This window comes from Hirundo rustica, chromosome 3 (assembly GCF_015227805.2).
Source record: "Hirundo rustica isolate bHirRus1 chromosome 3, bHirRus1.pri.v3, whole genome shotgun sequence".
In the NCBI taxonomy this organism is placed as follows: Eukaryota; Metazoa; Chordata; class Aves; order Passeriformes; family Hirundinidae; genus Hirundo; species Hirundo rustica.
Genome location: NC_053452.1, coordinates 115,844,963 through 115,869,988, shown reverse-complemented (window position 1 = coordinate 115,869,988; position 25,026 = coordinate 115,844,963). Strand labels below are relative to the sequence as shown.

The 25,026-nt window shown below is 46.5% G+C and overlaps 1 protein-coding gene across 2 annotated transcripts in view; it reads right to left on the bottom strand.

Annotated features, from left to right (window-relative positions):
- LOC120750266 (interferon-induced very large GTPase 1-like) overlaps positions 1–19,587 on the bottom strand; it is a 75,346-nt gene extending 55,759 nt beyond the window's left edge. The window contains exons 1-2 of one of the 2 annotated variants that reach the window (XM_040058717.1): positions 19,491–19,587; positions 17,411–17,600 (exon numbers count right to left, since the gene is read on the bottom strand). The gene's annotated coding sequence lies outside the window, so the exon portion shown is untranslated. The remainder of the gene's footprint in view (positions 1–17,410; positions 17,601–19,490) is intronic. The other variant, XM_058420006.1, reaches the window with a different exon arrangement.
- Positions 19,588–25,026: the final 5,439 nt, after the last annotated feature.

Below are 25,026 nucleotides of genomic sequence, written 5' to 3'. Positions count from 1 at the left end.
GAGAGCCCTGTGCAAGTGCAGAGGGACTTTAAGCGCATTATAATACAAATGAGGTTAGGTGGAGCTAGGTAATGAATATGTATAGGTGTATTGTGAAACTTACTGCATATGTAATACTTTAGACAATAAATAGAAGGATGAATATCGCTAGAAGCTCGCATGCCTTTGGAGGAGCTATCCCCCATGCACCTCAGCACTGAACAAAAACATACCTACTTTACAACTTCCACGAGTTGTGGAGTTTTCCTGCTTATCATTTGGCGAGCCAGCCAGGAGTCTCCCTGCCCAGTTGCAGGATCGGCGAGGAGGCAGATATCCTAAAGCGCACCCTGGGATTTTCTCTGGAGGAACTCTGCTCTTTGGCTCGCCCACTGCAGGGGCAGACAACAGCCTGCTGGCACTGCAGATTAATTGTGTGTTTCAAATCTAAGTGGACTGCAAGTTGCACACTTGGCCAGGGCTGCTGATGAGCCGTAAGAGATGTCTTATGCACAGCATAGTCCCTATTCAGGTAAGGTTTGGGTTTGCAAGCTGTTGGAGTCCAGGGCATTCCTTTGGTTGCCCTGGAGGGTCAGGGACCTGGGCAGGGGGGTCTGGGACCCCAGCCCAGAGCCCAGAGCTCAGAGAGACACTGGATTTGATTTCAGTCCATGGGAGAGGCTTCTTGCACTGCAGGAAGCATTGCAGGCCACAAGAGTGTGAAATCCAGTAGTTTAGTATATCACAGGGTGAAAAAACAGTGGGTTTGGGATTTTTAGCATTGAAGTGAATGGGGCAAGATGGAGAATTTGGGGCGTTGTCTCTTTCTTCTTCCTTCTTGTTCCCTCACTCCATTTCTGCAGTGACGTTGGCACAAAGTAGTTAGTGAGGATTGGGTCAGAGTAAAGATGACCTTTTTAGTAATAGTGATAGACATTGGTAAGAAATAGTAAATAAAGAATATGTAGCAATTAGCATAAAAGATAAGGACAGCCCAGAGACAGGAGGAGTCACCAGATGTCTGAGCCGCGGCAAACATCTTTTGGACACTGAGAAAATTGTAAGATAAGAAGTAATAAACGAAGCATGTAACCTTGAAGACTCCGTCTTTTCCTGCGTTTGGCACAGAGCTTTGCAGAGGGCCAGGACTCTAAAACCACCTGAATGCCGGGGAATTTAAACTCCTGAAAAGGAGCCCCCGACAGCAAGCAACCAGAACCAGCGGAGGGATTCATGCTGGAGGTGGGATTCATACATCAATACCACAGCTGCTAGCCATCCTGGGTGGTGGAGCAAGTGAATCCTGGGTTTTGTCTGATTTAGACTTTTGTTGCTGGTATTAGAATTGTGGTTGCGTGATTGCTGCGTCAAGACGTTTTGGTTGTGTGAACGAGTGAGACGTACCCTCGGTACGAAGCAGGTGAGGAGCTCTATCGGCGTTTCCGACCTTGGGTGAGCCAGAGAAAAGTGAAGCGATCAGACTGAGTGCAAATGTGAAGGGAAGAGTGTTGTGTTTGAACACAATGATCAGCATGTGCATTAACCGTGGCTAGATGAATTGAAGGAATCCCTTTCCCTCCGTGGTTTGGACTTGATCCTTGGGAATTTGTGAATCCGGTGAATTGTTGGATAGAAAAACGAGATGGATGGGTTTATTTAGAAACTATATATAGGACTCCTGCTAGTAGTGTTAGATTGGGAGCAACCTGCACTAAAAGATTTGAATGTTTCAGAAGAAAAAAATGGGATAGCTTGTTTTTGTGAGGCTTTTAGAGCTTTCAGTTTGTCTAGAAGGTGGCATCTCAAGTGAGTACTGTTACAGTGTAAGATTTGTGCGGGGGATTGGTATTGTTCTGCTAGGCGGCAGAGTGTGTTCACCCAGTTCAAGCAGGAACAGCGTCTTAGCCAAATAGATTTTGAACCCGAGATTTTAAAGCTTGTGTGTGAAAAGTCACATTTAGTACCTGAAACCTGGGGTGTGCGGGAGGAAGGCTGGGAAAATAGTGTGAAAGATTGTGAAGAAAGCTTTGGGTGGAAATGAGATAGGACAAGAAGAAGGAGGTAATGGGGACTGGACAAAGCAAAGAGATATCTAAAGCCAGCCCGCTGGGCTGTATTTTGGCACATTAGAAGGAGATTGTGAGGATTGAGGGTACGGAGAACAAACGAACCCTTATAAAATACTGTAGCCATTGGTGGCCTCTGTATCGATGGGGAGACAGAGTGAGATGGCCACTTGCTAGAACTTTATAATACAACACCTTGTTACAGTTAATGTTTGTTTTTGAAATGGGACGAAGTTTCTTATGCGGATATGTTTTTCTCCCTTTGGAATCACCCTGAATGGCAAAGAGTAGATGGAATAAGGGGTCCCCATGATCCTTTGGTAGCAGCCCTTGAAAAGGAGAATAAGGCCCAAACAAGAAAGCCCAAGAGGTACTGTTCAGCATGCAGCATAGGAGAAAGATGCACAAAACTAGATAAAGTTCATTGTACTGTAAGCCAAGAACAAGATTTAACAGACTTATTTAAGCCTCCCCCTAGGAGACAGGAGGGGGATGCAGACTCGGAAGGAACATCAATTCCAGCCCACTCTTCTCCTAGTTCTCGGGTTTTTTCTCTGAGATTCAGGTGGTTTTAGAGTCCCTACGCCCTCTGCAAAGCTCTGAGCCAAACGCAAGAAAGAGACCAAGTCTTCAGGTTCTGATTTTTCAAGGTTGCGAGCTTCGTTTATTGTTTCTTATCTTACAAATTTCTCAGTGCCCAGCTGAGATCTGTGCACCTGCTCGGGCATCTGGTGACTCCTCGACTCCCCCCAAACTGGGCTGTCGTTATCTTTTATACTAACTGCTACGTATTCTTTATTTATCATTATTTGCCAATACCTATCACTTATACTAAACAGGTCATCTCTGCTTTGACCCAATCTCTTTAAACTACTTTGTGCCACCGTCACTGCAGGAAATGGAGTGAGGGAAGAAGAAAGAAGAAGCAGGAGACAACGCCCCAAATCCTCCATCTTGCTCCCATTCACTTCCATACTAAAGAACCCAAACCTACTGTTTTCTCACCCTGTGATGAGCTAAACTCCAATCTTTCACACTCCTGTGGCTTGCAATCCTTCCCGCAGTGCAGGAAACCTTTTCCATGGACTGGGATCAAAGCCAATGTCCCTCTGGGCTCTGTGCCAGGGTCCCAGACCCCCCTGTCCAGGTCCCAGACCCTCCAGGGCAGCCAAAGGAATGCCCTGGACTCCAGCACTAGTAGTCCGATTTCGTCCCAGACTAGAAAGCAAGTATTGCAAGCACCCCTACGGGAGGCAGTGGAGCCTGAGGGAGAAAAAATATTAGTTAAAGTACCCTTTTCCACGACTGACCTAGAAGCATGGGAAAAGGTTGCTAAAAATTACTGAAGCAACCTGATAAGCACAGCTAAACATTTAAGATACAAAATAAAGCAACAAAACCCAGACTGGAGCGATGTGCAACTACTATTAGATGTGCTGACCAAAACAGAAGAGCAATTGATTTTAAAAACAGCAGGGTATTTGGCAGAAGACTATTATAAAACCCCAAAATTGGACGTAAAAGATTACTTCCCACTTCAAAATCTGCAGTGGGACTCAAACAGAGCAGCTGAAATGAAGAAGTTGGAAAGCTTGAATGGGTAGCAACAAGGACAGAGAGAGCTATTCCCAACACTATGAACTGGTCAGCCTTCTATGCAGTTTAACAGGGTCTCCCCAAGTCTCCATGTGAATTCCTGGACCATTTAAGAGATGCAATGCTCCGTCACGCATCACTGGACCCTGGGTCTGAGGTAAGAATATAACAGTTAATCTATTTATTTTGGGGGCAGTCCATGGGAGATGTTAGATGTAAATTTCAGAAGCTTTGAGGGGTGGATGGGAGGAACCTAGAAGCCCTTTTGGATGAGGCATGGAGAGTTTTTTGCAATCAAGAAGAGGGATACAAGCAAGGAACGAGAAAACTGGTGGCAATTGTAAGTGAAGAAGGGAGAGGTAGATGCTGACAGGGACCACCCAGACAAGGTCCACCCTGGCTGGGTAAAGATCAGTGTGCAGTTTGCAAGAAATTTGGTCACTGAAAAAATCAGTGCCCGGAACGGAGACAAAATGACCAACAGGAAAAAGAGAACTGCGGGAGAGAGGGGGCGGTCACACACATGAAAGAAGATTGAAGAAGACCGGGGGATTCTACCCCAGCGGATCCACTGATTATAACAATAAAGCTGAGAGGAGAAAGGAAAACAGTGAATTTTTTGATTGATATGGGAGCAAGGTATTCAATTTTAAATAAAGCTTTAGCGCCTTTGGGGAATGATTATGTTGTGGTACAAGGTACACACAAGACTGAGAGAAACTCTCAAGTAACTCTCAAATTATTATGCTGTGGTACAAGAGTCTCTTTCAGTCAATCTGAAAAGGCGTGTTTTTGCAAACCATTGAAGTACAAGCTTGGGAAACGATGGGGCATTCATAAGTTCTTATATATGCCCATTTCTCCAAAAGCACTTTTGGGTAGAGATTTATTAAAGTGATTACAAGCAACCAATATTTTAAAACAGAGGGAAATTGCTCTGGAGGTAAACAATCAACAGTATGTGGAAGTATTGAGTATAATGTTAACAGCTACTGAAACTAAAGAGAAAAGTAGTGAAGAAATAATTAGCCAGGTGTTTCCAGGGGTGTGGGTTTCCAATGTACGAGAGAGGGTGAAAAACACACCTCCTATAGTAATTAAACTTAAAGAGGGGAAACAACCAGTTAGAATTAAACAGTACCCTTTGAAAAACGAAGACAGGGAAGGAATTAGCCCAATAATTGAGAACATTTTGCTACTGAGGTTGTTAAAAGAGTGTCAATCTGACTTCAACACTCCCATTTTACCTCTTTGAAAACCCCATTGGTCACAGTGACTGGCGCAGGACTTACAGGTGTCATGGGGTGACTGTGTATCCCCAATCGTCTGTTGGGTGCAGGGGGGAGGGCAAGCGCGGTTTGTTTTTCCCCAGGAAAACCCTGCTCATCGGAGTGACCTTGAAGCGGGAGAGCTGGAACACGGCAAGACAAAAGAAGCTCTGTTGTTTTTTTGCCCTGGCAGTTAGTTAGTTTAGTGCTAGCGTAGTTAGACGCTGTAGAATAGCTGAAGCTTTTTGCTTTTTTTTTCTTTTTCTTTTTTTGTCCTTTTTTCCTTCCTTTTTGCTTTTTTTGTCCTCTCCTCAGAACTGTTCCAACCTCTCCGGACTAAAGACCTGGGGAAGCACCGGGGGCCTCCACAGGGGACTCACCCCACCAAAATCAGCCCTGCACATCTCCTTTTCTCCCAGCGTCAGCAGAGACGGAGCGGTGGAGCACAGTGACGACCCTCGAGGAGACTTTCTTTAAGTTTGTTATCCCTCCGTAAGCGGCACGAAGCTCTTGTCATCGGGTATTGTGCTGGGAGTGCTTTGCCTGTTTAATAAACAGGTTTTTTCCACTTCTCTCTGAAGAAATCTTTTTTCCCGAACCAGTTGGAGGAGGGGAGGGGGGCCCTGTAGGAGGGTTTCTCCCAAAATCTGCCTGAAACCACCACAACTTATTGGCGCCCAACGTGGGGCACGAGAGAGTGGAAAAACCCTGTACTGATTAATATTTAGCAGTCAGTAATTATGCTGTTTGACCTCATGTCTCTTGGGATGGGGGCCTTGCTGTGTTTTGGATCCTTAGGCTTCTTTAAAGTCTTAATACCTTTGTGGTCCTTAGGTTTATTTGCATATCCAGAGATAGCCCCAATATTGTCACTAATACGCAGTTTTTACAGCAGAGGAACACGGATTAAAGTAGCTATTAGCCTTAGTTTAATCATAATCATTTGTAGGAAGTTTATAAAAGTGCTGAGATCTTTTCCTACTATGTATGGGTCATGGTTATAGTTATTCACCCTGTTTGTGGGAAGAAGAGCAGAGGATGAAGCGTTGCAGTCTTTCGTTTCCTTCTTCTCCTCTGAATCAGTTAAATCATTGTTAGAGAATGTTGAGTTTCCCCTGAGTGTTAAAGAGACCATCTTTCTAGTATGTCATCTGGTAAGCCTCCTCTATACAGTCTGCAGCTTCTCTAGAATATGGGCTGAGATTTCTAGAGGAGCTGATAAAACTCCTGACCCAGGCAGAGGAAATCATGAGTAGTGTGGAGAATGGGAGAATATAAGCCAACTCCTCAAGGAATTCTCTGACCCTGTAGTCTGAGATTTTCCACGGGAACAAATTCAGAATCCAGTAGAGTTGGGGAAATACCTGAAAGAGAGGTACCATGATAGCTCTAAAGGGGAAAAGATGGCTGCAGTAAGCTGGGCCCTGGCATATGCTTATCGCACATTGCTAGAGACTGTAGGGCAACAGACAGAGGCAGGGGGGAAAGGATATAAATCAACAGCCACCCCAGTCACTCAGGCTACAGTCAACACCCCAGTTATAAAGCCAGCAGCTAGACTAGAACCTGAACCTGAGTTAGCAGCTAAAGCAGACAGTAAGCCTAAGCCCCTAGCAGTTGCTCCAGCAAAGAAGCATACAGTCAAAACCGATCGACCAGTAGACGATGATGACCCAAGAGAAGGACCTTCACCAAAATCAGAAGCCAAAGCTTCTAGCAGCAAGGATCAGAAGCAAATATTGATTCCTTTTCCCTAAAGGACCTTCGAAGGCCTAAGAAAAGATTACCAGCAACAACCTAATAAATCTATAATTAGTTAGTTAGTCCGTCTTTAGGATGCTGCAAGCGAAGCTACAATTCTAAATGACACTGAAGCAAAGCATCTGAGATCCCTGTCACATAATCCAGTCATCGACCAAGAGATAATGAGAGAGGCTAGTCCTTGCAGTCTCTAAATACAGGTCCTAAAAGTGTAGCAGAAAGATACTTGTGTGCAGATAATCTCTATATGCAGCAAACCCCATAAAAGACCATAGAACAAAGAATTCAACGCTTAAGAGAAATGGCAGTAGCAGAGATAGTTTTCTCAAATAATATAAACACTAAGAACCCAGACTTAGTATCATGTACATCTGTGATGTAGCGAAAACTTATACGACTCAGGCCATTAGAATACGCTTCTGCTTTAGCAGTAATGAAGCGGGAAGACATAGAGGAAACAGTGCTTAATATAGCAAAAAAGCTCCGAGCATATGCAGATGCTGTGCATGGCCCAACACACGCCAAGATCGCAGCTGTAAAAACACGTCTACAGAAACTAAAGATAAAATAGATGAAAATCATAAGAAACTCAGGGAAGAGATTAAAGAAGACCTTCTCCAAATCTCAGCAGTGCAGATCAGAAGTTCTAGTACCCAACGTAGACGCTCCCCGGCTAGGGAGAGAAGATACACTCCACGTGCTGAGCTGTAGTTCTTCCTGCAAGATTGTGGAAAAAATATGAACAAATAGGATGGAAAATCTACAGCTGCCCTAGCACAACAAGTGCGTGAATTGAAAGAAGTCAAGACTCAAAGAAGGAGTTCCACCAAAAGAGAAGCGGCTCCAGTTGCCCGTAGCCGAACTGCCAAGTATAATAACGATGACATGTCCGACCCCCTTAAAAGAACCTCTAAAACATATACTCAAAGAAAGAAGAATAACCAAGCTTAGAGGGGCCCTGCCTCTAGCCAGGTAGAGGCTAGGGAAAACCGTGTATTTTAGACTGTGTAGATTCGTTGGCCTGGCACATCAGAACCACAAAAATACGAGGCCTTAGTTGATACTAGTGCGCAGTGCACATTACTTCCATCAAGACATGTAGGGGAAGAATCTGTTTCCATTGCTGGGGTGACAGGGGGTTCACAAGAGTTTACTTTGGTGGAGGCTGATGTGAGCCTGACTGGAAATGAGTGGAAGAGACACCCTATTGTGACTGGCCCAGAAGCTCCATGCATTTTAGGCATAGACTTCCTCCGAAATGGGTATTTCAAAGACCCAAAGGGATTTAGGTGGGCATTCGGGATAGCAGCTGTAGAGACAGAGAGTGTTAAGCAGTTGAATACCTTGCCTGGACTATCAGAGAACCCATCTGCTGTAAGTCTTCTGAAGGTAGAAGAGCAACAAGTGCCAATTGCCACTTCAATAGTGCATCGCCGACAGTACAGGACAAATCGAGATGCTGTGATTCCCATCCATAAGATGATCCGTGAGCTGGAGAGCCAAGGGGTGGTCAGCAAAACCCACTCACCCTTCAACAGCCCCATCTGGCCTGTGCGCAAGCCTGACGGAGAATGGAGATTGACTGTAGACTACCGTGCCTTGAACAAAGTGACTCCACCATTGAGCGCTGCTGTGCCAGACATGCTAGAACTCCAGTACGAGCTAGAGTCCAAAGCAGCAAAGTAGTACGCCACAATTGACATTGCTAATGCCTTTTTCTCCATTCCTCTGGCTGCAGAATGCAGGCCTCAGTTTGCTTTCACCTGGAGGGGCGTGCAGTACACCTGGAACCGACTACCCCAGGAGTAGAAACACAGCCCCACCATCTGCCATAGACTGATCCAAGCTGCACTGAAAAAGAGTGAGGCTCCAGAACATCTACAGTACATCGATGATATCATTGTGTGGAAGAACACAGCAGCAGAAGTGTTTGAGAAGGGAAAGAAAATCATCCAGATCCTCCTAGGAGCTAGTTTCGCTATCAAAAAGAGTAAAGTTAAGAGACCAGCTCATAAGATCCAGTTCCTAAGAATAAAGTAGCAAGATAGACGGCGGCAGATTCCCACTGAAGTCATCAACAAGATTACAGCGATGTCCCCACCAACCAATAAGAAGGAGACGCAAGCTTTCCTAGGTGCTATAGGTTTCTAGAAGATGCATATTCCCGAGTATAGTCAAATTGTGAGCCCTCTCTACCTGGTCACCCGCAAAAAGAATGATTTCCACTAGGGCCCTAAGCAGCAGCAAGCTTTTGCCCAGATCAAGCAAGAGATCGCTCATGCAGTAGCCCTTAGCCCAGTCAGGACGAGACCAGATGTAAAGAACGTGCTCTACTCAGCAGCCAAGAACAATAGCCTGTCCTGGAGCCTTTGGTAGAAGGTGCCTGGGGAGACTCAAGGCCGACCACTAGGATTCTGGAGCCAAAGCTACAGAGGGTCTAAAGCCAATTACACCCCAACTGAGAAGGAAATCTTAGCAGCCTATGAAGGAGTTCAAGCCGCTTCAGAAGTGATTAGTACAGAGACGCAACTCCTCCTAGCACCTCGACTGCCTGTGCTAGGGTAGATGTTCAAAAGGGAGGTTCCCTCCACCCATCATGCCACTGATGCCACATGGAGCAAGTAGATTGCTCTTATTACGCAGCGCGCCCGTATGGGTAAACTAAATCGCCCTGGGATTTTGGAAATAATTACCAATTGGCCTGAGGGTGAAAACTTTGGCCTCACAGATAAAGAACAAGAGCAAGTGACACGGGCTGAAGAGGCTCCACCATACAACCAATTGCCAGCAGAGGAGACGCATTATGCCCTTTTCACTGACGGTTCCTGTCGTATTGTAGGGATGAACCGGAAGTGGAAAGCAGCCGTGTAGAGCCCCACACGACAGGTTGCTGAGGCCACTGAAGGAGAGAGTAGATCAAGTCAACTTGCAGAACTCAAGGCTGTTCAATTAGCCTTAGATATTGCTAAAAGAGAAAGGTGGCCGAGGCTCTACCTCTATACTGATTCATAGATAGTAGCCAATGCTCTGTAGAGATAGCTAAAGAAGTGGAAAGAGGCTAATTGGCAGCATAGAGGGAAACCAATTTGGGCTGCTAAAGAGTAGAAAGACATTACTACCAGGGTAGAGAGACTACCTGTGAAAGTTCGCCACGTAGATGCCCACATCCCCAAGAGTAGAGCTAATGAGGAACATCGAAACAACGAGCAAGTAGATCAGGCAGCAAAAATAGAGGTCTCAAAGATTGATTTAGATTAAGAACACAAAGGAGAGTTGTTCCTAGCTCAATAGGCCCATGATGCCTCAGGTCACCAGGGCAGAGATGCCACCTATAAGTAAGCCCGAGACCGAGAGGTGGATCTAACCATGGACAGTATTTCTCAAGTTATCCATGACTGTAAGACGTGTGCTGCCATCAAGCAGGCCAAGCGGGTGAAGCCGCTATGGTATGGCGGGCGATGGTCCAAGTATAAGTATAAGAAAGCCTAGCAGATTGACTACATCACCCTTCCCCAAACCCACCAAAGCAAGCGCTACGTGCTCACAATGGTAAAAGCCACCACGGGGTGGCTAGAGACCTACCCTGTGCCCCATGCTACTGCCCGAAACACCATCCTGGGCCTTAAAAAGCAACTCCTGTAGAGGCATGGTACCCCCGAGAGAATTGAGTCAGACAACGGGACTCATTTCAAGAACAGCCTTATTAACACCTGGGCTAGGGAACATGGCATTGAGTGGGTGTACCATATTCCCTACCATGCACCCGCTGCAAGCAAAGTAGAGAGGCACAATGCATTGTTAAAAACCCAATTAAAAGCATTGGGTGGGGGATCTTTCAAGAATTGAGAGCAGCATTTAGCAAAGGCCACCTAGTTAGTCAACACCCGAGACTCCACCAACCGAGCAGGCCCTGCGCAGGCTGAGCCTCTGCATACAATAGATAGAGATAAAGTCCCAGTGGTGCATGCCAGAGGTCTGTTAAGGAAGACAGTGTAGATCAAGTCTGCCTCAAGTTCAGACAAACCCATTCGTGGGGTTGTCTTTGCTCAGAGACCAAGTTGCACATGGTAGATAATGCAGAAAGATAGAACAACACGATGTGTACCTCAAGGAGATCTAATTGTTAGGTGAGAATCATTTACAAACATCACTGTCTGCTAAATGTTATTGCCATTGTCTGTACATTAAACCACGCAGAATGAAATAAAAGGAAATGTGTAAGTGAGAGAGTATTGCTTGTATTTTTTTTTCTGTAGAGAGAATAAATAGAAGTTTTATGTAAAATATATATTAGTTCTGTCTGTAAGTCAACGATATAGAGATAAAGAGTAGAAGATGTCATAAGGTGACTGTGTATCCCCAATCGTCTGTTGGGTGCAGGGGGGAGGGCAAGCGCCGTTTGTTTTTCCCCAGGAAAACCCTGCTCATCAGAGTAACCTTGAAGCGGGAAAGCTAAAACACAGCAAGACAAAAGAAGCTCTGTTGTTTTTTTGCCCTGGCAGTTAGTTAGTTTAGTGCTAGCGTAGTTAGACGCTGTAAAATAGCTGAAGCTTTTTGCTTTTTTTTCTTTTTCTTTTTTTATCCTTTTTTCCTTCCTTTTTGCTTTTTTTGTCCTCTCCTCAGAACTGTTCCAACCTCTCCGGACTAAAGACCTGAAGAAGCACCGGGGGCCTCCACAGGGGACTCACCCCACCAAAATCAGCCCTGCACATCTCCTTTTCTCCCAGCGTCAGCAGAGACGGAGCGGTGGAGCACAGTGACGACCCTCGAAGAGACTTTCTTTAAGTTTGTTATCCCTCCGTAAGCGACACAAAGCTCTTGTCATCAAGTATTGTGCTGAAAGTGCTTTGCCTGTTTAATAAACAGGTTTTTTCCACTTCTCTCTAAAAAAATCTTTTTTCCCGAACCAGTTGGAGGAGGGGAGGGGGGCCCCGTGGGAGGGTTTCTCCCAAAATCTGCCTGAAACCACCACAGGGGGCAGTCCATGGGAGATGTTAGATGTAAATTTCAGAAGCTTTGAGGGGTGTATGGGAGGAACCTAGAAGCCCTTTTGGATGAGGCATGGAGAGTTTTTTGCAATCAAGAAGAGGGATACAAGCAAGGAACGAGAAAACTGGTGGCAATTGTAAGTGAAGAAGGGAGAGGTAGATGCTGACAGGGACCACCCAGACAAGGTCCACCCTGGCTGGGTAAAGATCAGTGTGCAGTTTGCAAGAAATTTGGTCACTGAAAAAATCAGTGCCCGGAACGGAGACAAAATGACCAACAGGAAAAAGAGAACTGCGGGAGAGAGGGGGCGGTCACACACGTGAAAGAAGATTGAAGAAGACCGGGGGATTCTACCCCAGCGGATCCACTGATTATAACAATAAAGCTGAGAGGAGAAAGGAAAACAGTGAATTTTTTGATTGATATGGGAGGGAGGTATTCAATTTTAAATAAAGCTTTAGCGCCTTTGGGGAATGATTATGTTGTGGTACAAGGTACACACAAGACTGAGAGAAACTCTCAAGTAACTCTCAAATTATTATGCTGTGGTACAAGAGTCTCTTTCAGTCAATCTGAAAAGGCATGTTTTTGCAAACCATTGAAGTACAAGCTTGGGAAACGATGGGGCATTCATAAGTTCTTATATATGCCCATTTCTCCAAAAGCACTTTTGGGCAGAGATTTATTAAAGTGATTACAAGCAACCAATATTTTAAAACAGAGGGAAATTGCTCTGGAGGTAAACAATCAACAGTATGTGGAAGTATTGAGTATAATGTTAACAGCTACTGAAACTAAAGAGAAAAGTAGTGAAGAAATAATTAGCCAGGTGTTTCCAGGGGTGTGGGTTTCCAATGTACGAGAGAGGGTGAAAAACACACCTCCTATAGTAATTAAACTTAAAGAGGGGAAACAACCAGTTAGAATTAAACAGTACCCTTTGAAAAATGAAGACAGGGAAGGAATTAGCCCAATAATTGAGAACATTTTGCTACTGAGGTTGTTAAAAGAGTGTCAATCTGACTTCAACACTCCCATTTTACCTCTTTGAAAACCCCATTGGTCACAGTGACTGGTGCAGGACTCACAGGCTGTCAGTAAGATAACTGAGGGCCTCTACCCCACAGTGGCAAACCCATATACTTCGTAAAACGTGCTTAACATCAAAGCTAACTTGGTTTGCCATTTTAGATCTGAGAGGTGCTTTCTTTTGCCTCCCCCTCCATGAAGCCAGCCAGAAAAAATTATTGCATTTGAATGGGAAAGCCCTAAAAGTGAGCTTTCTAAACTCAGCTCACATGGATGGTTTTGCCTCAGGGATTCAAGAACTCGCACACTTTGTTTGGAGAACAACTTGCAAAAAGCTGAGAGTCCTGGGAAGCTCCACCAGAAGAAGGAAAGCTGTTGCAGTGCATAGACGACCTCCTCATAGCCACCTGGACAAAAGAGACTTGTGTGGCGTAGACAGTAAGCCTCTTAAACTTTCTAGGACTCCAGGGGAAAAGGGTATTGAAGAAAAAGGCTCAATCAGTAGAGGAGAAAGAGATCTACCTAAGTTATGAGGTTAGTACTAGACAACAGACTTTGAGGCGAGATCATAAAGAAACGATACGTCCAAGGCTGAAACCTCAGACAATAAAGGAACTGCAGAGCTTTTTGGGGATGATGGGATAGTGTAGGTTATGGATACACAACTACAGATTGCTTGTAAAACCTTTGTACGTGCTCATTACAAATGGGAACAGAGACCTCCAGTGGACAAAGGAGGGAGTTGAGAGATTAAGGCGTTATCAGGGAAAGTGAAAGGGAAATAGACTGGTGGAGTTCAGCCCTTCCATCTTTAAGGGAGGCCCATCAAGATTCAGAGGACTCATATGCCTCCTACTCCCAGGCAATAGAAGGGCACCTGGTAGATGAATGGGAGTGGGAAATAGATCCCTGCTAGGGGAGGTAATAATAAAAACTCCTCCCGACCCCCAGGGGCATTCCTGGCTCCCTGGAGCACTGGCACAGCCCCTGTGCCCATCCAACAGCCCTGCCTGCATCCTGCACCCTCTGCCCAGCCCCACACCTGCCCTGCTCACTGCCTGGCCCAGCCTGCTGCTCCCAGCACATGGAGGCAGTGCTCACACACTCCCCCCATGGGCACCCCACACTCCCCAGACACACTCCCCCCATGCCCAGCACGGCCACACGGGCTCTGAGCTGTGCTCCTGCTCCAGCTGCCAGCACAGCCCCTCCCTCACCCCACTCACGCCTCTTGCCAGGAGCTGCTTCCTGGCACACTCAGGGGGCCCAGCCCAGTGCAGGGGCAAAATCCATCTTGTCCCTGGCCACAGCTGTGCCTGGGGCCTCCTGGTGGCCCAACAGGAGTGACTGGAGACTTTGGGAGCCCACTCAGAGAGGTGCCCTCTGTGACCTGCTGCTCATTAGCACAGAGGGTCTCATCAGCCAAGTGCCCATTGGTGGCCATCTGGGCCACAGCCACCACAGAGACACTGAGCTTAAAACCTCTGGTGACAGGAGGAAAAGTGCCAGAAAACCTTCAGTCCTGGCCTTGAGGGGAGCAGACTTCAGGCAGCTCAGGGGTGACTTACAGAGGGCCCCTGATAAACGGTTCTAGAAGGTACTGGGTCCCGTATTGGGGATGGTTCTTATCCCACAGCCAGTTTGGGTTTGTTTTGGTTTGTGTCTGGAGATGTCACTGTTCCCAGCCATTACTCAGGAATATCATGATGGGTGAAGGATGGCCCAGGATTCTGTGTGACCTTGGGGGCCAGGGGCTGCTCTTCCTCCCAGCAGGGGTGATCAACACAGGGGCCACACGGCACAGTGGGTCTGACCTGAGATCCTGCTGCCCTACGGCTTTTTCCTTTTTGACCTGAGATCCTGCTGCCCTATGTCTTTTTCCTTTTTGACCTGAGATCCTGCTGCCCTATGGCTTTTTCCTTTTTGACCTGAGATCCTGCTGCCCTATGGCTTTTTCCTTTTTGACCTGAGATCCTGCTGCCCTATGGCTTTTTCCTTTTTTTCCCCCTCCTGTTTCTTTTCTTGCTTCAGCACATGGCTGGCCAGCTTGCTTCTCTGCTCCTCTGCTGCTTGAGAGCCCAGAGCTGGTGTGTGCTGTGCTGAGACCTCAGAGCAGCCCCATCCCCACCAGCCCCACCTCAGGCCCAGCCATTGCCAGTGAGCTGTTATTATAAATAACTATGCTGTTATTGTCTTTCAATATTATTGCCTTTTGTAAATTGTTTTGATGTAGTACAGTTGATAATATCTTTTTAACTGCTTTTGATATAATTCGTCAGCTTTTTATGGTTAATACCCTAATCCCTGTGTAGATTGAATATCGTAGTGCGATAAATATATATTCTAGATTGAGCCTTTGCAAAATATTAAAATAGAGGATATGTCCTGTGTATTATAATATTAACTTTTGCAGTAGAAATTATAGTTGTGAAATAATAACTAATACCTTTATTTCTTTAACTAACTGGCAATAGTGAAACAGCTGATGTTGATTGAAATTGCTCCTAAAAATGGCTAAAACATGCATATGCTAAGATAACATTGAAAAAAAAAACCAAAACAAAACCCAGGCAAATAACACCCAAAGAGCAAGGAAGAATCCACCCCTGACCCCTTGGCTATCAATAACTGTCAAACCACAGACCAGGGGGCCTCGTGAGGAAATCAAATACAAGACTCTCAAAATCACATCTGTATTGTGGCACGTACTGTAAAAAGATGAGGTCAAGGGTCAGACTAAGATAAAGAATTCCTGGAAAGTATAAACTTAAAGGAATGTTTGAATATATATAACTTCATTAATATCCACTTGACCAATGCAGTGAGAAAGTATACAGGAAGAGTTGTTATAGTTAACTGTGCGCTTTCTGACAGTTTGCCAGACACCCCAGTACTGGATACTTTTATCCCCTATTAAATCTTTTATTTAAAGAGTGAGCCTTGTTTCTCACACTGTGAGGGAAACCGCTCTGAGCTGCTCTCAGCGCCACTGCAGAGCTGGGGCGGGGAATGCAAGTGTAGCAAAAACCCCCAAAAAAGTGGCAGAAGCAGAGAATGTCTAGGTTGGAAGAGATCTTCAAGATCATCGAGTCCAACCCAGCCCTAACACCTCAACTAGATCGTGGCATCAAGTGCCACATCCAATCTTTTTTTAAACACCTCCAGGGATGGTGATTCCACCACCTCCCCGGGCAGATTATTCCAGTACTTTATCAGTCTTTCCGTGAAAAACTTTTCCATAATGTCCAACCTAGATTTCCCTTGACACAGCCTGAGGCTGGTCTCTTTCTGCAGGCAGCAACTGACAGAATGAGAGGACACAGCCTCAGGCTGTGTCCTCTCATTCTGTCAGTTGCTGCCTGCAGAAAGAGACCAGCCCCCAGCTGTCTACAACCACCCTTCAGGAAGTTGTAGACAGTGATAAGGTCACCTCTGTGTCTCCTTTTCTCTACGCTAAACAACCCCAGCTCCCTCAGTCGTTCTTCATATGGCTTGTGTTCCAAGTCCCTCACCAGCCTTGTTGCCCTCCTCTGGACACGCTCAAGCATCTCAACTTCCTTCCTAAACTGAGAGGCCCAGAACTGGACACAATATTCAAGGTGTGGCCTAAACAGTGCCAAGTACAGAAGAAGTATGACCTCCCTGCTCCTGCTGGCCACGTTAACCCATGGAGTTGATGGAGGACAGCCAGTTGTAAGAGACGGTCTGAAGATCCTTCACCGGCCTCACGACCATCGCCAAGGACAGAGAATGAAACCCTGAAACCCCAGCACAGGAGTTCTGGCCTGGCTAGAGGTGGGATGTCCGCCAAATGTTGCCTGCAGGAGTGTTCGCTGGACCAAAAAACCGGTATGCATTTCCATGGGAGCCCGTGCAGGAGCAATGGGCAGGTCCAGGTGGACTGGCTGTGTTTGCTGCAGAGGACTGCTCTGTCCTGTACCTGTTCTCTCAAAGGATCTCCCCCGCCTTCTGGCCAACTGCCTGTTGCTTTGGAAAAGGCTATAAAGAGGACTCCCTAAGTTAACCAACTCGTGATCACCCCATGGGAAGGCGCGTCTATTGGCGTCGCCAGGAGGACTCCGTTATTCTTCGCTGGTAGCTATAATCCGCACCCTTCCACCCCCTCTCGTCCCCTCCTTCTACAGCATGCTGTGATTGCACTCAATAAAGTGCATTGTTACTGAGTAAACTGTTGTTGTCCCTTGCTGTGTCTTTTGTGCTCTGAGATCAATAAACCAACCATCACGACCCCTGCTTGTATTAGTGGATTGTGACACCAGTTACTGTGAGCTTTCTGGATTTCAGTAAAGCTTTTGATCCTGTCTCTCCCAGGACCAAGGTGTGTCCCTTCCAACTCAGGCCATCCCATCATTCCATGATTCTCACTCTAACAGACCTGGTGCATTCACTGGACAGCTGCGTTTAAACCTCTGGGGGTTTTGACACTGACACACAACCCTGAAAAGTGTCCCAATCTCAGTTCACTTGGATACTGCAGAGATTTATTCCTTGCAAAAAATCCTTCTGAGCATTCAGCTTCCATCCCACCAAGGCCACAGCACCCTTACCAGCACAGGTATCGATCCCAGGAGCTGGGACTCAGGTACAGATCCGAGGGCTCCTGCCATCTTCCAGAGCATTCAGGGGCAGCTTTTCCTCAGGAATTCCTGCGAATTTGGGCGATCTGTGCAAGGGCTGTGGGCTCTGCTTCCCCTTACTCACCTCACAGCAGATGCTCCTGTTGCTCCCAGCCTTGGCTTCCCAGCAGACACCAGCAGCCGAGGGCCCCAGCTCAGGGGACACAGCACAGCAGCAGTGGCAGGCTTGGAGCACACAGCAGGGTGTGGAGCAGAAGATGGGAACCCCTTGAGAACTCAGGAGGAAGAGCACCAGGAAGGAAAGGCCCAAAATCCTAAAGTAGAAGAGCAGAGAGTCAGGAGAAGGAAATGCATGAGCACAGCAGATTCATTCCAGGGAGCACTGGAGGTCAACCCTTCCCCTCCACTGAGGAAAGCAGAAGTAGGAAAAGCCACTGGCTCGAGATAAGGGCCGTTCAGCAGCTGAGGAAGGCTGGGCGTGCTGGCAGAGCACAGGAGGGACTTTAGACACCAATTGTTTTCTTTGGGCACATGTCCAACTGCTCCCTGGGCCGCAGAGCCTCAGTGCAGGATGGCTGCTCAGGAAGGGAACTGCTGGCTCAGGGTCACTGCTGCAGCTTGTCCACTTGAGCCACTTGTCCCAGCCCTGCCCTCTTCCAAATTCTCTCCCAATATCTTGGGTGTTTCTCCCGAGAATCAGGTGGTTTTAGAGTCCTTTGCCCTCTGATAAGCCCTGAGCCAGATGCAAGAATGAAAAAGAGTTTTCAGGTTCTGATTTCTCAAGGTTTCTTCCTTTTTTATTATTTCTTATCTTACAATTCTTTCTTTGCCCAGCTAAGGTCTGTGCAGCTGCTCGGGCATCTGACGAGTGCCCCTGCACCGGGAGGTCGCTGCCTCTTATACTAATTGTTACCTGTTCTTTATTTATAGTTATTTGCCAACACCTACTACCTGTACTAAACAGGTAACCTCTGCTCTGACCCAACCTCCTTAAATTACTTTGTGCCGCCGATACTGCAGAAAATGGAGTGAAGGAAGAAGAAAGAAGAAGCAAGAGACAACGCCCAAAATCCTCCATCTTGCTCCCATCCACTTCCACACTAAAGAACCCAAAACTACCATTTTTCACCCTGTGATAAGCTAAACTACTATCTTTCACACTCCTGTGGCCTGTAATTCATCTCTCAGTGCAGGAAGCCTTTCCCATGGACTGGGATCAAAGCCAGTGTCTCCCTGGGCTCTGTGCCAGGGTCTCAGACCCCCCTGCCCAGGTCTCTGACCTTCCAGGGTAACCAAAGGGATGCCCTGGACTCTGACACCACTGGAGCACTGCCAGCTCTGGTTTACTCTCAGGAGTCAGAGACTGCGCTGCACAACATTAACTCCGGCCCTGCCACACCATGAACCTGCCCCCAGGCACCCCTGGCAGTCCCTGCACGGCTTCCCATTGCTGCAGGAATAGGGAAAAAGCCCCATGTGACTGTGTCAGTGCCCGCAGAGAGGCACTAAGCACATTCAGGGCATAACTCGGGATCGAGTTCCTGCTTGGAAGCAAACGAGGGAAGCAGCAAGGCTGGCAGCAGGACGAGCCATGGGAATTCCTGCACCCCCTTTCACAGGAACAGCCCCCGAGAGTGTTTTCCCCAGCCCTGCCCCAGGGAAAGGGGCTCTGGGAACACTGCTACCTTTGTGGGGCTGTCCAGGGACCAGGGCGCTCTGGGTGGTGACGCTTAGACTGTGTGAGAGGAGAATCCCACCCTCCCTGCATGGGGAGGGAGAGGAAGAACTGACCTCCTGGGCTTGGGGACAGAGCAGGATGTGCCGTGCTTGCCCCTCATCACCACGGAGCTGCCCTGCTCCCGAAGGAGCGGCGCGGGGCCAGGAACCTCCCCAGCATCAGTCCCATCGCTCCTGCCTGCAGGGGAGCGCAGCCATCCGGCCCCTCCTCTGACCCCGGCCCCGCTCCCAGCTCAGCCCCGCAGCGCACACGGCTCCCCCGAGCTCCCCCAAAGCGGCTGCCAGCAAAGGCGGCTTCCTGCAGCCCACGGAGGAGCAGACACCGCCCGCCCGCTGCCCTCAGAGCCCTCTTCTCCTGCCCTGCCATCTCCCCAGCCCTGGCAAAACACCGGCAACAGGAGGCAGGAGCCCGACAAGATCCCGCTCCCTGCTGCTCCCGGCCCCACCGCTCATCCCCAGGGCCCTACCTTCTCCCTCCGTGCCCCGCAGCTCCTGGCACGGGACAAGCCCGGCACAGCCCCGGCTCTTAACTGGGTGCAGCTTCACCTTTAACCGAGGCAGAAGGGTCATTCCAGGAAATCAGGCTTTTTACTGCAGCCGAATGTGAAAGTGAAACCACTCTTTTTGAGGCAGCTTATCTGAACTAGAGCCGAATTTCCTCACCAGCCGAGGTTTTAATTGGCTCACAGGACACTCTCAGCTCTTTGCACATATTTGGCCCTGATCTGCTGTGCTGGTACCTGGAGGGCCACGTGAGGCTCTCAGCCCTTCCTGGGGCTGGTGCTCCATCAGGAAAAGGAGCAGGGGGAGCACAGCAGCATTGTTGTAGATGTAATTGTGCATAAATCCATCTTCCATAAGTTTCTTTACAGTTGCATCATGTAGAAGTTTTTCTTCAGCAGTGATAAAATTGTAGTGATTGTGGTGGTGCATTCTGCCACCTCCCTCCTTTTCCGGCTGCAGTGGGATCTGAGAAAATGCTTGTCAGGCCTTGAGAGCACCACCGGGGCTCAGCTCTTCCTGAGCTTATCAGAAACACTGTCTGCTCCCTGGAACTGCTCACAAGCTCCTGCTTTTCTTATGACCAGCCTTGGAAAATATTCCTCTGTCCTGAATGGCAAAAGAATCCCTCTTGTCGCACTTCCAAAGGAAGTGCTGACTGAAACTCTGTCCAGGATGGAAACATTGTTATAACTGCAGCCCACTCTCCTCTGACCCTATAAACAGCGGTCCAAAATGAGCCCCTTCTGAGCTCTCCTGGAACCACAGTGGGCTGTGAACAGTGTGAAAAACACTAATCACTTGTTTTAAATTTTTGAAAGTTTAATAATAAATAAATAAATTGTTATAAAAATAGAATTAGAATAATAAAAAAATTGAACAATTAGGGTTAGGACCATACGAGACAATAAAGACAAAGTTACAGATGTCTGGGTGCCTTCCCGAGCAACAAAGGATTATCTCTTAAAAGCAACAGCCTGTTGCATATTCATACATTTCATACATGATGCATAAATTCCATTCAAACATTGAATTCTCTCTGGTTAGTGTCACTTTTTTCCTTTAATCTCTATGGCGTCTTCAGGGCTGAGCAAGGCAGGGGAAGTTGGTCTCCTCTGATAAGGAAGTAGTAAACTCTTTTTTTCTCTGATAAATTTACGTTTTCCTGTGGTTGGTATATAAAAACGACATTTTAACTACAAAACTACATTTACCATACTATCAAAATATTAATACAACATTGCCAATCAATACAACATAATACATATAGCAAATATCTTGCATAGAGCCATATAATATGCACTTTTCACAATCCTCCCTCTTTCTTTTTATAATTAATTTGGCTCGGGCAATATTCATTGTTTTCTAGCCTTTATTATTCGCTCAATTTTTTCACAAATCAGTCTCGCTTCTTTGAAGGGGTCTTCTATATTATTTTGTTTCTTTAACACCATCATCCTTTGTGGTGTTGTTGTTGTAGGCAGCTTTTGGTCAATGTTCACTAATTGCATGCCTTGTACCACACTGGTGATGAGCCGAATGAAACAGGGGATCAAACAAGGAAGAAATATTAAACCAGCTGTAGCGCATAAAAGGAAGAAGCCTAACTTTTTCCACCATTCTGCTCCCAACACATTATCCCACCAGCTAGTATTTAGCACTGATTTCCACTTTTGAACTGGTACGTGGACAATTTTTCTGATATCATTGACTATGTCCAGGACGGCATCTCCATTGTCATCTATTTTTAAACAACAATCTGATGTATTGAACTTTCCACAAACACCCCCTTCTTCAGCTAACAAATAGTCTAAAGCCGATCTATTCTGATACACAGCCGCTCTTGTTTGGGTTTGTTGCCTTGATATTAATTCCATTGCCTGACCAGCTTTGTTCGTTATTATCTCTACAGCGGCCTGAAGTCTTATAATACGATTTAGCATATAAATTGGGGTTCGATATCCCCAACTCCCATCTTGTGCCCAGGTGGCTGGCCCATATGTTTCTAGTATGCGTTCAGGGAGCCATTCCTCATCTCCTCATTTTTGGAATCCTCCAATCAAATCTCTTTTGTTTCTTTTTAGATCTTCACAAACTGATATCCCTAATTGATCCCCATCAGGTCCTGGTAGAAGAAAAAAATCTTGGCTGTATAATTCCCAGAGTGCAGCTCCCTTTCCACTGAGAGGGGAGTTTGGGGTATGCTCTTTTCCTACATATCCAAAATAAGCTATCTGGAGCTTTCCAATAGTTAAATTTTTGTTGATCTGTATTCTCCTAAAATTTGGAAATTTCTGGGATGCCATAGTAAGGATTTTTACTTGTATTACTACATTGAAAAAGTTTTATTTTATTGTCATACTTACAATTCACTTTTTTTTTGCTTTTTCTTGGGTCCAATACACGGCTGGTTCTTCTGGCACCCACCATACAGAAGTTCCATTGTTACCTTGGTTTTTCTGAGTTTTTTTATAGCCTTTTGAATTTTCATAAAATAGAGTCAGATCTTTTAGTTACTGTACAATATTAGAAGCAGTTCTACCTTTTTCCCACATATGTAACATAAACAAATCCTTTGTTTTTCATTTTCTGTCCTTTGTTTGCATATTTCTAACCCGAAAACAATTGTAACTGACAACTGGCCTGGCCACTGAGGCTGAGGGGTGGAAACCCCAAAAAAGCCAATCTTTGGCCAGACCCACAAATGTATAAAAAGTAAGAAATAAACAAAGAGGCTCTCTCTCTGCCCTGTCTCAGCTTTGAGTTGGAATGGAGAAACCTCTGCCCTGGAAAACCTTTCTCTCCGTGTGACTGCTTTGCGAATCGCGGTAATATTCCATTACTAACCTTATAACTTTTACAGGATGTTTTTCCTACTTCATGAATGGACCTTTTCCCAGTGGCCAAAGCTCTGCCTCTACACTGTTTCATGGATGGTGGCCAATGCTCTGTGAGGTTGGCTGGAGAAGTGGAAAAAGGCCAACTGGCAGCGTAGGGGAAAGCCAATCTGGGCTGCTGATGAGTGGAAGGACATTGCCACTCGGGTAGAGAAGCTACCTGTCAAAGTCCGCCATGTAGATTCCCATGTCCCCAAGAGTCGGGCTAATGAGGAGCACCGAAACAACGAGCAGGTATGACTTATTAAAGAAAATATGGGTACTGATCTGGTATCGATACCCAACTGAGACGGACAAAAACTCTCTAACAGTTTAAAGTTAGAAGGTGTATGTTTATTACAGCGCCGGACAGTGTGTGGGGTAGCTCCCAAATTCACACCGCAATATACAGGTGATCACAGAGTCCTTTTATTTACAAAAGTATTGAATACCCAAAACACAAATGCATATTCATAACCCTGGTACATCCCATTCCCCTCTTCGCATGTAATTAGCTCTAAAGCTATTAAGCATGCGTAGTTTGTTCTTTGAAATGCATTGGTGGTCCTTTTCATGGGGAGGAGTCCCCAAAATGAGGAAGTAAAGAGGTCTTCCTCATTGTGACCTTTCTACCTTTTCAATGCAAATGTGATAAGTGAACCCTTGGTAGGACTCCTATTTCCTGTCTTCCTGACTGTTCAATGAGTTTCTGGGCAGAGGAGGCCAACAATTGTCTTATGTTCCTACAAGCTATTTGTCAGTTTCTATTTTCTTCATTATAAACACAGCTAACCAAAGTTGACAAGTGATCAGTTATTCTAATACGGAAGAGTGATCCCAAACCCAATTTCTCTTAGTCAATTACTAACTTTTAATTTCAGCAAAGCCTACCTATCTACTTTAGTTAATTTTCAGCAAAGCTTACCTCTAACTAAAATCTTAACCCCTCTAAAAATCCTTAATTCTCTAATGTTTATGTTTCAGGTCGATCGGGCTGCAAAGATAGAGGTGTCAAAGACAGACTTAGATTGGGAACACAAGGGAGAGTTGTTCCTTGCTCCATGGGTCCGTGATGCCTCAGGTCATCAGGGCAGGGATGTCACCTATCAGTGTGTCGGGGGCTTACCCCGGCATTCAGGTGGTTTTGGAGTCCTTTGCCCTCTGCACAGCTCTGTGCCAAACCGAAGGAAGAGACTGAGTCTTCAGGTTCTGATTTTTCAAGGTTGCATACTTCATTTATTGTTTCTTATCTTACAATTTTCTCAGTCCAACAAGATATTTGCCAAGGCTAGGACTTCAGACGACTCCCCCCGAACTGGGGCTGTCCTTATCTTTTATACTAATTGCTATGTATTCTTTATTTACTATTTCTTACCAATGTCTATCACTAATGCTAAAAAGGTCATCTCTACTCTGACCCAATCCTCACAAACTACTTTGTGCCAACGTCACTGCCGAAGTGGAGTGAGGGAACAAGAAAGAAGAAGAAGGAGACAACGCCCCAAATCCTCCGTCTTGCCCCCATTCACTTCAGTGCTAGAAATCTAAACTTAACTGTTTTCTCACCCTGTGATATACTAAACTACTGTATTTCACACTCTTGTGGCCTGTAATTCTTCCCGCAGTGCAGGAAGTCTTTCCCATGGATTGAGATCAAAGCCAGTGTCTCTCTGGGCTCTGGGCTGGGGTCCCAGATCCCCCTGCCCAGGTCTCTGACCCTCCAGGGCAGCCAAAGGAATGCCCTGGACTCTAACATAAGTGGGCACGAGACTGAGGGGTGGATCTAACCATGGACAGTATTTCTCAGGTTATCCACGACTGTGAGACGTGTGCTACCATTAAGCAGGCCAAGCGGGTGAAGCCCCTGTGGTATGGCGGGCGATGGTCCAAGTATAAGTACGGGGAAGCCTGGCAGATTGACTACATCACCCTTCCCCAAACCCGCCAAGGCAAGCACTACGTGCTGACCATGGTGGAAGCCACCACTGGATGGCTGGAGACCTACCCTGTGCCCCATGCTACTGCCCGGAACACCATCCTGGGCCTTGAAAAGCAAATCCTGTGGAGACATGGTACCCCTGAGAGGATTGAGTCAGACAATGGGACTCATTTCAAGAACAGCCTTATAAACACCTGGGCTAGAGAACATGGCATTGAGTGGGTGTACCATATTCCTTATCATGCGCCAGCAGCCGGGAAGGTTGAACGATGCAATGGCCTGCTTAAAACCACCTTGAAGGCACTGGGTGGGGGGACTTTTAAGAACTGGGAGATTAATTTAGCAAAGGCCACATGGTTAGCGAACACTCGAGGTTCTACCAACCGAGCAGGCCCCACCCAATCTGAGCCCCTGGGAACAAGAGATGGAGATAAAGTTCCCGTAGTACACATGAGAGGAATGCTGGGAAAAACTGTTTGGATTAATTCTGCCTCCAGCAAAGACAATCCCACCCGTGGCGTTTTCTTCACTCAGGGACCTGGTTGCACATGGTGGGTGATGCAAAAGGATGGAGACACCCACTGCACACCTCAAGGGGACCTTGTTTTAGGATGCACGACCCACGTCACTGTGCTTCTGTCCGCATCTGCATGTATATAAGTATATAATTAAGGTAGTGCATGTACG